Source organism: Nerophis lumbriciformis, linkage group LG01 (genome assembly GCF_033978685.3).
Source record: "Nerophis lumbriciformis linkage group LG01, RoL_Nlum_v2.1, whole genome shotgun sequence".
Lineage (NCBI taxonomy): Eukaryota > Metazoa > Chordata > Actinopteri > Syngnathiformes > Syngnathidae > Nerophis > Nerophis lumbriciformis.
Window position 1 is genome coordinate 53,330,001 of NC_084548.2, and position 13,486 is coordinate 53,343,486.

The 13,486-nt window shown below is 39.4% G+C and overlaps 1 protein-coding gene across 2 annotated transcripts in view; it reads right to left on the reverse strand.

Annotated features, from left to right (window-relative positions):
- l1cama (L1 cell adhesion molecule, paralog a) overlaps nucleotides 1–13,245 on the reverse strand; it is a 101,784-nt gene extending 88,539 nt beyond the window's left edge. For both annotated transcript variants that reach the window (XM_061986591.2, XM_061986582.2), the window contains exon 1: nucleotides 13,113–13,245. The gene's annotated coding sequence lies outside the window, so the exon portion shown is untranslated. The remainder of the gene's footprint in view (nucleotides 1–13,112) is intronic.
- Nucleotides 13,246–13,486: the final 241 nt, after the last annotated feature.

Genomic DNA, 13,486 nt, shown 5'->3' on the forward strand with positions numbered 1-13,486 from the left:
AAAAAGCACTGCTAACATGTGCATATCGATTAAAAAAAAAAGTTTTAAACTTAACAAAACTGTCCGTTGTTCGTCGCCACACACACCACCGCTCTCATGTCTGCGTATTTAAGGTTCCAGGAACTCCATGGGGACTCGGTTTTATTATTTTTATTTCCGTAGTTATACTCATTAAACAATGTATTCGAAGCAACATGACAATCGAAGCTTGTTTTTAATCAAATAAATGAATAGCATTAATTAATCGTTGCACCCCTAGTTAGTAGCCCTCAAAGAAAAGCAAAACAGATTGCAAAACAATTGTGATGTTGATGATCCTTCATGTATTGTTTGTATGATTGTTAGATCTCATGCGTTTCTCATTGACAATAAATATTTGTATTTGCTCGTTTTATGACCAACTTTAGGGTCTGTTTCCCTCAGCAAAACACATTTCTGGATGAGTGCATGTTCGACCACCACATGCAAACATAAGAAGATCTTCTGACAGCGGACAGGCTATTTCCCGAATATCAGAACACAAAGAACAGAGGGTCAATTGAGGGCAATGATAGGAGACATTATGGAGACAATAACGCTTCTTTCATGGGGCTGCAGATGAACATAAGCTGGGGGGGATTTTGACTTTACTGAGACAAAGACAGTTTTGTGAGGGACAAAAATAAAACATGTGATCACAAAGGTCATTCAAGAGGCGTTCCCCGTTCAACCTCATCTTTTATTGCTGGCTCTGTATCAAGATAATTAAGTCATTTGATATTATTTCACTTCAATATCTCAGCTATGAGTATTGGCTTTGCAGAGATTGCTTTCTACTGTGGGCTGGGATTTATCAGTTTTTCCAATTTAGAACTGCCAATATGGCATTTGATGCCCGTGGGGTACCTCAGCCATATTGTCACCTCTGGAAGTTGTAATATAGATAATATCCACAAATCAGGCAAGTTCCCATACAGGGGAACCTTGTTTTACCAACCCCTCATTATACAAAGTTTTCATTCAATGAACCACAGACGAGATAAAAATATGCTTCGTAGTACGAACCTTGTCTCAGTGTTCATGCAGCCATTTTTAAGTGTTTTGTTAGCCTTTTTACAGCATTTTTTCTAGTTTTTCTAACTCAACCGGAGTCCAAAGAAAAGTAATCGACAAACAATTAAAAACCTTTTTTTTTTTTAATTAATCAATCCAACAAACTATTACACAATACCATAATAATACAATTCCAATTCCAAAAATTGTATATATGTTATAGACATAATATAATATATCTGTATATATATTATTCTGTACACATATTATGTATATATTCGTATATATGTTAGATTTTTTGTCGCTATATTAATCTATTTATACCTGCATTGTCCTTTCCATCCTTACACTTTCCATCATTGTAACTGAGCTACTGTGTTGAACAATTTCCCTTTTGGATCATTAAAGTTTGTCTAAGTCTAAGTCTAAGTCTAAGTCTAAAACCAAACCCGGCCCAGCAACATTCAGAATAGCAATCAACAGAGCAATTGAGAGGATACACAAACATGACACAAAACCATCCAAAAGTAGTCAAACAAAAATGAATAATATCAACAACAGTATCAATAATAATAAGAATTCCGACATAGCAGTGATTAGAAATCCCTCATTGACATTATCATCACAGCCATTTATAAAAAAAAATAAAAACATAACAAAAAATAACAATAGTGTCACAGTATCTTACACTTGCATCACATCTCATAAGCTTGAAGACATATTGCGTCCAATATTTTCTACAAAGATAAAATATGTCATGTTTTAGGTTTATTTAATAGTTAAAACAAATTTAAATAATGGACGCCATATTCCAATGTGTGGTTTTGAACATTCTGGAAATATCCACAGCATTGTCGACACTGCCTCCAACCCCTATCCCTTCCTTCTGCTGCACGCCAACGAGTTTAACCAACAAAGTAAAGTGGATTTATATTTTTATTCCTCATTATTAGAGCGACCTGGTTGTTAAAGTTAAGGAGTTTTGTGATGTCAAACTGTAAGTGCACCACCATGCTAGTGACAGTGTGTGCGGGGAGTGTGTTGGCAGGGCGGCTGCAAATGAAGACAGTTCACCTTGTTGTTGTTTTGTCTTTGTTATTGAGTAGAAAGTTGATCTATTAACCGCCTGTTTATGTTTGTTTGATACACTACTTTATATTGTGTTCAAACTGGACTAACTTTTACTGAAATATGGACTTTTGTCGAGGCTGGAGCCCATTATTTTGGCCCCCTCTCCTTACATGGAGAGGTACCAGTCTGGAGGACGTGCTAGCTGTCTAAGTCGTGACCTGGAGTGGACCATTCCTCAATGACATGGATGAAGACCTTCTGCTTGCCCCCCAATGGACTGGACTCTCACATTATCATGAATAATGCAATAACTGTACCATTACCAAGGTTTTTTTTTTTTCCCATTTTGGGCTTTTGGAGGATTTTTTTTTCCAAGTTTGGAGCCCGAATCAAATCGGGCCATGTCATTTAGGTTTGTGCAGCCCTTTGAGGTACTTGTGATTAAGGGCTGTATAAATAAACTTGGATTGCTTGATATTTATGTTTACATTTCTTATGGGTCAATTAGTTTCAATATACACATGTTTGCATTTACGAACCCTGTTCATTATGTTTGTACATGCAGGTTCCATTGTATATCCATCCATCCATTTTCTATCGCTTGTCCCTTTTCGGGGTTCGCGGGAGGTGCTGGAGCCTATCCCAGCTGCACACGGGCAGAAAGCGGGGTACAGCCTGGACAAGTCGCCACCTCATCGCAGACAACATTCACACTCACATTCATTCACTAGGGCCAATTTAGTGTTGCCAATCAACCATGATTGGCAACAATCAACTCTTTGGAGGTGGAAGAAAGTAAAAAAACTCCACACAGAAAGATCCCGAGCCCAGGATCGAACCCAGGACTTTTGTATTGTGAGGCACACGTACTAACCCCTGTACCACCGTGCTGCCCTCCATTATATAAGACAACTGCAATAATAATGTTCCAGCTTCTTCGTGGACATTCCAATTACGGAAAGAGCAAAGTTTGCCATGTAAGAAGAGATGAAGATGGTTGAGTGAAACTGGAATATAAATCCAATCCATACCGGTGCTCTCACGTTGAAATCAATCTTTCCATCTGCAGCCTGCCTTCTCGTGTGCAGGCCTCCACATATATAATTAGAGGCAGCTGGCCTGTCAATCAATCCGACCCCGAGCTCCCTAAATCACCTCAATGTATTCTCCTGCAAGCCCCCTGACAGCATGGCGACACAATCCCCCCCTCCTTTGACACACAGCGGCCCCGCTCGCCATCAAACAGCAACCTGGGGAGTTCCTTGCAAGGCTTTTGAACGTTTGGTAATTGTAGGCCTCTATGACGCTAGAAAAAACATGAAAGAGTTGATTCAACATAGGCTGACCATATTCTGAAATCCCAAAAAGAGGACACATACAGTATATGCGTGCCAAGGTGAAAATTTGCCAATGATATTCGAACTTGCTTTATAAATAATATATTTATTTAAATGAAGCATTTTTTTTCTCCTCTGTTGACAGCAATGTTGGCGCAAGGAATTTTTAAAATGGGGTCCCTCAGTAAATTTTTGGGGTCCCACTTTTTTGTAAGCGTTTTGAAAACAAATGATAAACGTGTGCTTTATCCTGTTATAGCTCACATTCTATATTGTGTTTTGCAAAAAGGTTGTCATAAACGTTACTTAATTCATTAAAAGAAATAATAATAAAAAAGAACACAAATTTGTATGCATATGTAAATGTATTCAGATATAAACATTTATTCACTTTCTTCTTTCCTTCATGGATCTAAACTTTACCGCTGCTGGTAGTTTTTTCTATGTTTTTATTTAATAAGTTGTAGGCGGGGCAGCACGGTGGAAGAGGGGTTAGTGCGTCTGCCTCACAATACGAAGGTCCTGAGTAGTCGTGAGTTCAATCCCGGCCTCGGGATCTTTCTGTGTAGAGTTTGCATGTTCTCCCCGTGACTGCGTGGGTTCCCTCCGGATACTCCGGCTTCCTCCCACCTCCAAAGACATGCACCTGGGGATAGGTTGATTGGCAACACTAAATTGGCCCTAGTGTGTGAATGTGAGTGTGAATGTTGTCTGTCTATCTGTGTTGGCCCTGCGATGAGGTGACGACTTGTCCAGGGTGTACGCCGCCTTCCGCCCGATTGTAGCTGAGATAGGCTCCAGCGCCCCCCGCGACCCCGAAGGGAATAAGCGGTAGAAAATGGATGGATGGAAGTTGTAGGCGTATTTATTTCAGTATAAAAGTGTAAAAAGTGTTTTGCTTGGGTCATGAAATGATGATAATGGTGTGCCAGGGCATACATACATTTTATATTTAACACTTAAATCTCTGGAGTCTATCTCTCGTTTCAAAATGTTTTAGTTTTTTTTTATGTTGTTTTTTTGTTTGTTTGTTTTCCGCCCTTTTTTGTCAAACAAAACTATGTTTTTAATGGCAAACACACAAAATATGCAAAATCTTCCACAAAAAATTATTTTTCAAAGTGATATATTTGATGTGAAGTAATCGGAACCTTGGATAGGTCAATCATTCATAATAACATCAATATTATGTTTTGAGCAATGACAGTTTGAAAGAAAAAAAAACACAGCTTGTTTTAATTAGTCAACTAACTTTTTCTAAATTACATTTCACCTTTAAGCTTTTTTATTTCTCTTTTGTTATGTTTTTGTTTATTTTAATAGTATTTTTAGAATGTGCCGTGGGCCTTTAAAACATTAGCTGTGGGCCGCAAATGGCCTCTGGGGCACACTTTTGACTGTTATAGATAATAAAAAATTAAATCTGATAAATCTATCGATACAAAGCAGAGCCTGGCGTTTATCATAACTCTCTCACTCTCTCTGTCTCTGCCCCTCCCTCACCAATGCTGCTGCGCACACCTTCGCCATTTGATTTGTTTTTAACCCCTTCTTAACCCTGGACGTACATTGAAAATACACGCAACCCTAACTCAAAATACCGGACATTTGAGGCCGCAAAAGAGGACATGTCCGGGGAAAAGAGGACGTATGGTCAGTCTAATTCAACATAATGGATCTTGCTTTACCCCAATCAGCAATCATTACTTGAATATTCACAAACACCAGAGAATGTTCCGGAAAGTGCATGAGTGGAGAAGCTGCCTCGAGGCTAAAAGAAAAAGAAGTGGCTCTTGACTGAAAGCAGACCTCAGCTTCCTCCGACCCCATGCAACACTCTGACATTAGCATCCCATGAACATTCATGCAGGAAGAGCTGAAATATCAATATCCAATTCCAAAGTGAGAGTGTGTCTTCCTCTCAAGTCGTATTTGGAATACACCGAGCTCTTAATTCAGGCTAATTTATATGCAAACATAATAAACCTGCGCGGTGTTTGAACTGTGTTTTTAGCATTGGTAATTAAAACGACGTCAGGTTTCATCAGAATAGTGTAAAAAGAAGTTTAGCCTTTACAGGACACTCACTGAAACACTAAAACAATATATTACTATGATTATATACAATGGGAGAGTGGCAGTGCCAGCAACCTGAGGGTTCTTGGTTCGATCGCCACCTTCTACCAACCTCGTCACGTCTGTTGTGTCCGTGAGCAAGACACTTCAACCTTGCTCCTGATGGGTCGTGGCTATAGGGCCTTGCACAGTGTGTGAATGTGTGTGTGAATGGGTGAATGTGGAAATAGTGTCGAAACGCTTTGAGTACCTTGAAGTTAGAAAAGCGCGATACAAGTATAACCCATTTAACATTTATATTTTTACCTGTTTAATAAATGTTTATGTATCCGTACAAACCATTGTATGAGTTGCATGCACCAACATTCTGGGTATAAATTACCCGATTATCAAAATAGATTCATAGAATGAGCTGACATGGTATCTACAAAAACTATTTCCAAGTAAAGTTCATTAACTCCGTTTGTAACATTTGAACAAGACAGACGGAAAAAAAAGCAGTGGAACTGGAAAGTACATTTTTATTCTGGTACTGAAATATCTGCGTCTCACATCCGACAGTTGGTTAAAAATGACAATAAAGCAAGCTAATCTAACCTAATCTAATCTCATCATACCTAACAATTATTCCATTACATTTGATAATGATAAATGATAAATGGGTTATACTTGTATAGTGCTTTTCTACCTTCAAGGTACTCAAAGCGCTTTGACACTATTTCCACATTCACCCATTCACACACACATTCACACACTGATGGCGGGAGCTGCCATGCAAGGCGCTAACCAGCAGCCATCAGGAGCAAGGGTGAAGTGTCTTGCCCAAGGACACAACGGACGTGACTAGGATGGTAGAAGGTGGGGATTGAACCCCAGTAACCAGCAACCCTCCGATTGCTGGCACGGCCACTCTACCAACTTCGCCACGCCGTCCCTTGATGATAATCTTCTCTTAATAATTGTAGATTATTTTGAGTAATGAAATAGTTCAAATGGTATACTGTAATTAAAAGAAAAAAGAAAATGCATTAAATAAGGCGTGTGGTATAAATTTAACAAAGGGTTGGGATTAATTAAATATGGAATTATTCAATGCTAAAATTATATAATATTTGATAAATGTACAATATTTAGAGCAGTGGTTCTTAACCTTGTTGGAGGTACCGAACCCCACCAGTTTCATATGCTCATTCACTGAACCCTTCTTTAAGGAAAAATAAAATTATGTTTCTTTTTCAAATCCAAGACAAATTTATATGTTTTTGGTAACACTTTAGTATGGAGAACATATTCTAAGTAACAAAGATTTAATTTAGAGTTATTTGGTTAGGGTTAGGGTTAGAGGGTTAGGGCCAGGGTTAGAGGGTTAGGCTTATAATAAGGCCATGCCGAATAAGGCATTAATAAGTACTTAATAGTGACTAGTTAAGAGCCAATATGTTACTAATTTGCATGTTAATAAGCAACTAATTAATGGTGAATATGTTCCCCATACTAAAGTGTTACCATGTTTTATTACTGGTTCACAAAATGAACCGTGCATGAACATCACCTTGTTCAAAGAACAAAACCAACACAGTGCATAAACTCACAACAAATTACACACCTGCAAATCAGTCAGCTGTTTCCCTATCCGTAATACGCCGATAGGGAGAAGTTTTTATTCACACGATGATTCGGGTGTGTCTTGACCTCCGCCAAACCCCTGAACCAGACTCACCGAACCCCTAGTTTTCGATCGAACCCAGGTTAAGAACCACTGATTTTTTTAAAAACATTATCTTTTTACATTTTTGCCCATTTTTTATTCTTTTTACCAGGTCGTCAATGTGTAGTTTTCATCAAATTATAATGTGTAGATTATTGATATCTATGTTGATATAATGCACAATGGAGAAGCATAACCTCCCAGGCAGAGGTAAATGGGTTATTGTAGTATAGCGCTTCAAGAGTAATAAATATTCATTTGCATCTCATGATTATTCACATATGTTGTGACCTTGCTCTGTGTCTTCACTACAGCTGACCCCTCCCTCCCCTCCTTGAAGAGTGAAGCCATTAAAAGATGTAACCACCACCGTCTTAATCTTTTCCACCCAGACTCAGCCTTCTTTTACGTCTCGCTTTCGCTCCTCGCCCCAATCCTTCTTTCCATCCATCTTTTTGATGGAACGGCTCAATTAAAGGGCCAGCATCAGAGGAGGGGGATAACATTTTTCACCATACAGTATTAGCCGAGGCTGCAAGTCTAGTCTGACAACAACATGGCTTCAAGTTAGGCTGTTGAGGTCTCTGCAGCGTTTCTGCATGCGCACGCCTGTGTGTGGTGATGTATCCTATTTGCTTGTGACATTTACCCTTCTCTACTCTCTTTTGCTACAGGATACTCTTTTCATCTTGGCCTCGCTTTCGTGTGTGTTAAAGCAGTGATTTTCGACCACTGTGCCGCGGCACACTAGTGTGCCGTGAGATACAGTCTGGTGTGTCGTGGGAGATGATCTAATTTCATCTGTTTGGGTTAAAAATATTTTTTGCAAACCAGTAATTATAGTCTGCAAACTATGTGTTGTTGTTGAGTGTCGGTGCTGTCTAGAGCTCGGCAGAGTAACCGTGTAATACTCTTCCATATCAGTAGGTGGCAGCAGGTAGCTAATTGCTTTGTAGATGTCGGAAACAGCGGGAGGCAGCATGCAGGTAAAAAGTAGTAATGTCCGATAATGGCTTTTTGCCGATATCCAATATTCCGATATTGTCCAACTCTTAATTACCGATACCGATATCAACCGATATATACAGTCGTGCAATCAACACATTATTATGCCTAATCTGGACAACCAGGTATGGTGAAGATAAGGTACTTTTAAAAAAAATTAATAAAATAAAATAAGATAAATAAATTTAAAAAAACAATTCTTGAATAAAAAAGAAAGTAAAACAATATAAAAAAAGTTACATAGAAACTAGTAATTAATGAAAATGAGTAAAATGAACTGTTAAAGGTTAGTACTATTAGTGGACCAGCAGTACGCACAATCATGCGTGCTTACGGACTGTATCCCTTGCAGACTGTATTGATATATATTGATATATAATGTAGGAACCAGAATATTAATAACAGAAAGAAACAACCCTTTTGTATGAATGAGTGTGAATGAGTATAAATGGGGGAGGGAGTTTGTTTGGGTTAGTGTACTAATTGTAAGTGTATCTTGTGTTTTTTATGTTGATTTAATAACAAAAATTTTAAAAGGAAAGAAAAAAAACGATACCGATAATAAAAAAAACGATACCGATCATTTCCGATATTACATTTTAAAGCATTTATTGACCGATAATATCGGCCTGCCGATACATCTCTAGTAAAAAGGTATTTAATGCTTAAACCCAAAAATAAGCAAAAGGTGAGTGCTCCTAAGAAAAGGCATTGAAGCTTAGGGACGGCTATGCATAACAAAACTAAAACTGAACTGGCTACAAAGTAAACAAAAACAGAATGCTGGACGACAGCAAAGACTTACTGTGGAGCAAAGGCGACATCCACAAAGTATATCCGAACATGACATGACAATCAACAATGTCTCCACAAAGAAGGATGAAAACAACTGAAATATCCTTGATTGCTAAAAAAAAGTAGATGCGGGAAATATCGCTCAAAGGAGGACATGAAACTGCTGCAGGAAAATACCAAAAAAAAGAGAAAAAGCCACTAAAATATGATGATTTCTGCTGGTGGTGTGCCTCCGGATTTTTTCAACGCAAAAAATGTGCCTGGGCTCAAAAAAGGTTGAAAAACACTGTCTTAAAGCATCCCCACCTGTAGCCATGCTTCAATTTAGCAGCACATTGATCTCATGTGTGTATTTGCCTCAAAAATGGCTTAAAAGCTGAACTTTTTCTGCATAAACTGTATTAAATAATTGTAGTACTTAATATAGAAACAACCATGTAGAAGGCCTGGGCTGATATAAATAAATACAATCAATAAATCAGTTAATTGAACAATAAATGAAAATTTACTTGATAACTTTGCCAACGTCAATAAATTGTCTTGCTCGTCTGTGTTTGTTTTCTGTCAAACAAGGTGCAAGAGGGTTCACTCTGTGCATCGCTCGTGTGTTTATTCAATAGTAAAATTAAATGAACAGGGTGAACCCTCTTGTCATCCATCCACAATTTTTGTCCCTGTAAGCAGAGGCTAGCTTAGACATACAGTATATACGGATGGGTGAAGCAGTATGCTGAACTTGTTGGGAAATGACGGCAACAACAATAACAACGCAAATCCCTTAGAGGTGATGGACGGATGGGCAGCACCTGAAGAGCTGCAGCCCGCCACCGTGGTACCCACTCCGTGTTTTGCAACCCTGTACACTGTTTGTTTATCTAAACTTGAACGGGTTTGTGCTGAAAACAACGTTTTGTTGTACTTGTGCAATGACAATAAAGACCTACCTACCTACCTACCATAACAACAAAAACAAACCACCTGACCCACTTTTCCTAAATGGGGATAAAAACTGCACTTTAATATTTATTGAAGTTACAGTTTTTGCTAACAGAGGTTGAGAGTCGATTTTATTTTTATTTAGGATAATTACAAGTTATTGAACTTCCAATCACGATGGTAAAAAAACAAAACTTGTATGTATTATGATTACTGGTCTTAAAACAATGCTCACAGTAAGATGCTTTATCTGCAATAATATGTGGGATATCATATTATCCAGAAAAATTGGTTATTGGCCCAGGCTTACCATAGAGTAGTATTTTAGAGATTACTTTTTTGTTAATAAATGAAATGGCACCAAAGCAGTCCCTTGTTTATCGCTGTTAATTGGTTTCGAACATGACCGCATTAAAAAAATGTCCACTAGGATTCATTAATAACTAGAGCACACAAACTGTTTACAATATTTTAAATATGTCTTTTCAACTGTATGAGAGCCCTATTGACATAAAACAACACCCTTTAGTCGTCTTTTTAATATAATCAAATAATGCTGCCTGAGGCTGAGCCAATCAGGGGCCACAATACTCAACAGCATGCTCTGATTGGTTTGGTCCTACTACTCCTGAAATATTTATATTTTTAGTTTATTTAGCCATTTTTATGCATGAAAATGCTTCACCCTAGGGACTAAAAAATTGTAGAATATGCTTTGAAAAAATAAAAGCATCCAAAAAAATGTGGTGAATTTTGAAGATTTGAAGCGCAATGCGGCGAGGGACGACTGTATACGACATCAGCGTGTCATTAGGCATCAATCTGCAGAATATATTTTTACTAGAATAAAGTCCAGTCTAAACATACACTATATTGCCAAAAGTATTTGGCCTCCCATCCAAATGATGAGAATCAGGTGCCCTAATCACTTGGCCCGGTGTATAAAATCAAGCACTTAGGCATGGAGACTGTTTCTACAAACATTTGTGAAAGAATGGGCCGCTCTCAGTGATTTCCAGCGTGGAACTGTCATAGGATGCTACCTGTGCAACAAATCCAGTCACGAAATTTCCTCGCTTCTAAATATTCCAAAGTCAACTTTATTATAAGAAAAGTGAAGAGTTTCGGGACAACAGCAAGTCAGCCACCAAGTGGTAGGCCATGTAAACTGACAGAGAGGGGTCAGCGGATGGTGAAGCGCATAGTGCAAAAACTTTCTGCACAGTCAGTTGCTACAGAGCTCCAAACTTCATGTACCGGTAACCTTCCAATTAGCCCACGTACAGTACGCAGAGAGCTTCATGGAATGGGTTTCTATGGCTGAGCAGCTGCATCTAAGCCAGGGGTCCTTTTTGGCTGAGAGAGCCATGAAAGCCAAATATTTTTTTAAAGTATTTCCGTAAGAACCGTATAAAAAATGTTAACACTGAATACAACTAAATGCGTGCATTTTTAAGTTAGACCAACATTTTTAGAGTATAATAAGTTTCTTATTATTTTTAATAACAGTGTTATTCTGAAGCTAACCAATAATAAATAAAATACTTCTTACCATTAATGCGACTTCTGGTGCTGAATGGTTTTGCTGATGGCTTTGTAGTCTGGTTGATATGTGGTTATTTTTAACACTGTGATTATCAGCGGAATTATTCATTACTTATCGTGTTAAGCAATGTCAGGTAAGATATATCTGAGAGCCAGATGCAGTCCTCAAAAGAGCCACATCTGGCTCTAGAGCCATAGGTTCCCTACCCCTGATCTAAGCCATACATCACCAAGTCCAATGCAAAGCGTGGGATGTAGTGGTGTAAAACACATCGCCACTGGACTCTAGAGCAGTGGAGACGCCTTCTCTGGAGTGATGAATCACACTTTTCCATCTGGCAATCTGATGGACCAGTCTGGGTTTGGAGGTTGCCAGGAGAACGCTACATTTCGGACTGCATTGTGCCGAGTGGACAATTTGTTGGAGGAGGAATTATGGTGTGGGGTTGTTTTTTAGGAGTTGGGCTTGGCCCCTTAGTTCCAGTGAAAGGAACTTTGAACGCTCCAAGATACCAAAACATTTTGGACAATTCCATGGGATGGCACTTCAAGTTCATATGTGAGTAAAGGCAGGTGGCCAAATACTTTTGGCGATATAGTGTAATTCCATGCTTGTAATACAACAGAATAGAATAGAACATTGACATTTGCTAACAGAGTGGTCAGTAACACCTATGATTACCGGTAGGTAAATATGTCATTTATAAAAAAAAAACAAGCAGCAGCGACTCTACATGACTAATGAACATGTGCAGACGTATATGGGCTGTCGTTGCTCATGGCAACACACTGAAATATTAACACAACTGCTGCCAACTGTTTCCTGCTGTTTGGTAGAGGGCAAGCTGTGTATCTATGTGCTGTATATCTATGGCATGCAGCCAGGTGTTCTTGTGCACACCTCCAGGCCCAAGTCAGTGTTGCCACACCCTTATTTTCACTTCCTGTGACGGTTACACTTACATAGCTACCCTCCCCTTATTTAAATCCCACTTTTGTGTGCGTGTGTGTGTGTGTGTGTGTGTGTGTGTGTGTGTGTGTGTGTGTGTGTGTGTGTGTGTGTGTGTGTGTGTGTGTGCGCGTGTGTGCGTGTGCACTGTCAATGCCGCTGCAGTCGAGATAAGAGCAGCAGACTAGAAAATTGTTGCTGTCTGTTCCGCATGTGATGTTCCCCATGCGGCTTAGCCTGGCGCTTCATGTGCTGGACATTGTTGCAGCACAATCACACAATCACGCACTCAACATGACACCGCTCGCCTATTAGGGGAGTGAAACTGCTTTGTTTTGCCGGGGTCAAAAAATTGTTTTTCTGTATCAGTTGTGCAGACTTTTGTGCAAAGAAAGGCAACATCAGGCGGCATTATGAATATGAAAGGAAGTCCAACAGGTTATTTGGAGCACTGAGTAGATTCCAACAAGTAATAATAACACGACACACTCCTGACATTATGCCTGCAGGTGAGGAGACATTTCACTAGGAAATACCTCATTTACATAGGAAGATGAGCCAAAGGTGTGATGCCACTTCTGTGACAGCCTCATTTAATCCTCTCATCACCTCCTTTAGTGCAGACTATAGACACACACACAAAAAAAGCTCCTCCTACCTCCACAGATGCTCCTTTTCCTGCAACAACTTCTGCTGAGGCCTATCTGTTGCTGCTGTCCTCCTCCTTCTTCTTCACGGTGCAATGTGCTCCTCAGTGCCGTGCTGATGCTGCAGTGAGAGGAAAAACACACCCTCCTCCGGCCGCGCTCTCCCTCGGCCTGCCTCTCTCTAATTGGCTGCCTCTTAGAGGTGACATCACCCTTCGTCTGAGCCTCCTCCTCCTCCTCCTCCTCCTCCTCCTCCTCATCCTGTGCTCCCTCCCTATCTTCAGCTCCCTCTCCATGTGCATCCCTGGTCATTCCTCTGTTGCAAGCACACACTTGTCCTCCTCATCCAGGGTTATTATCAAGATGCTCTTAAATCCACCATTTA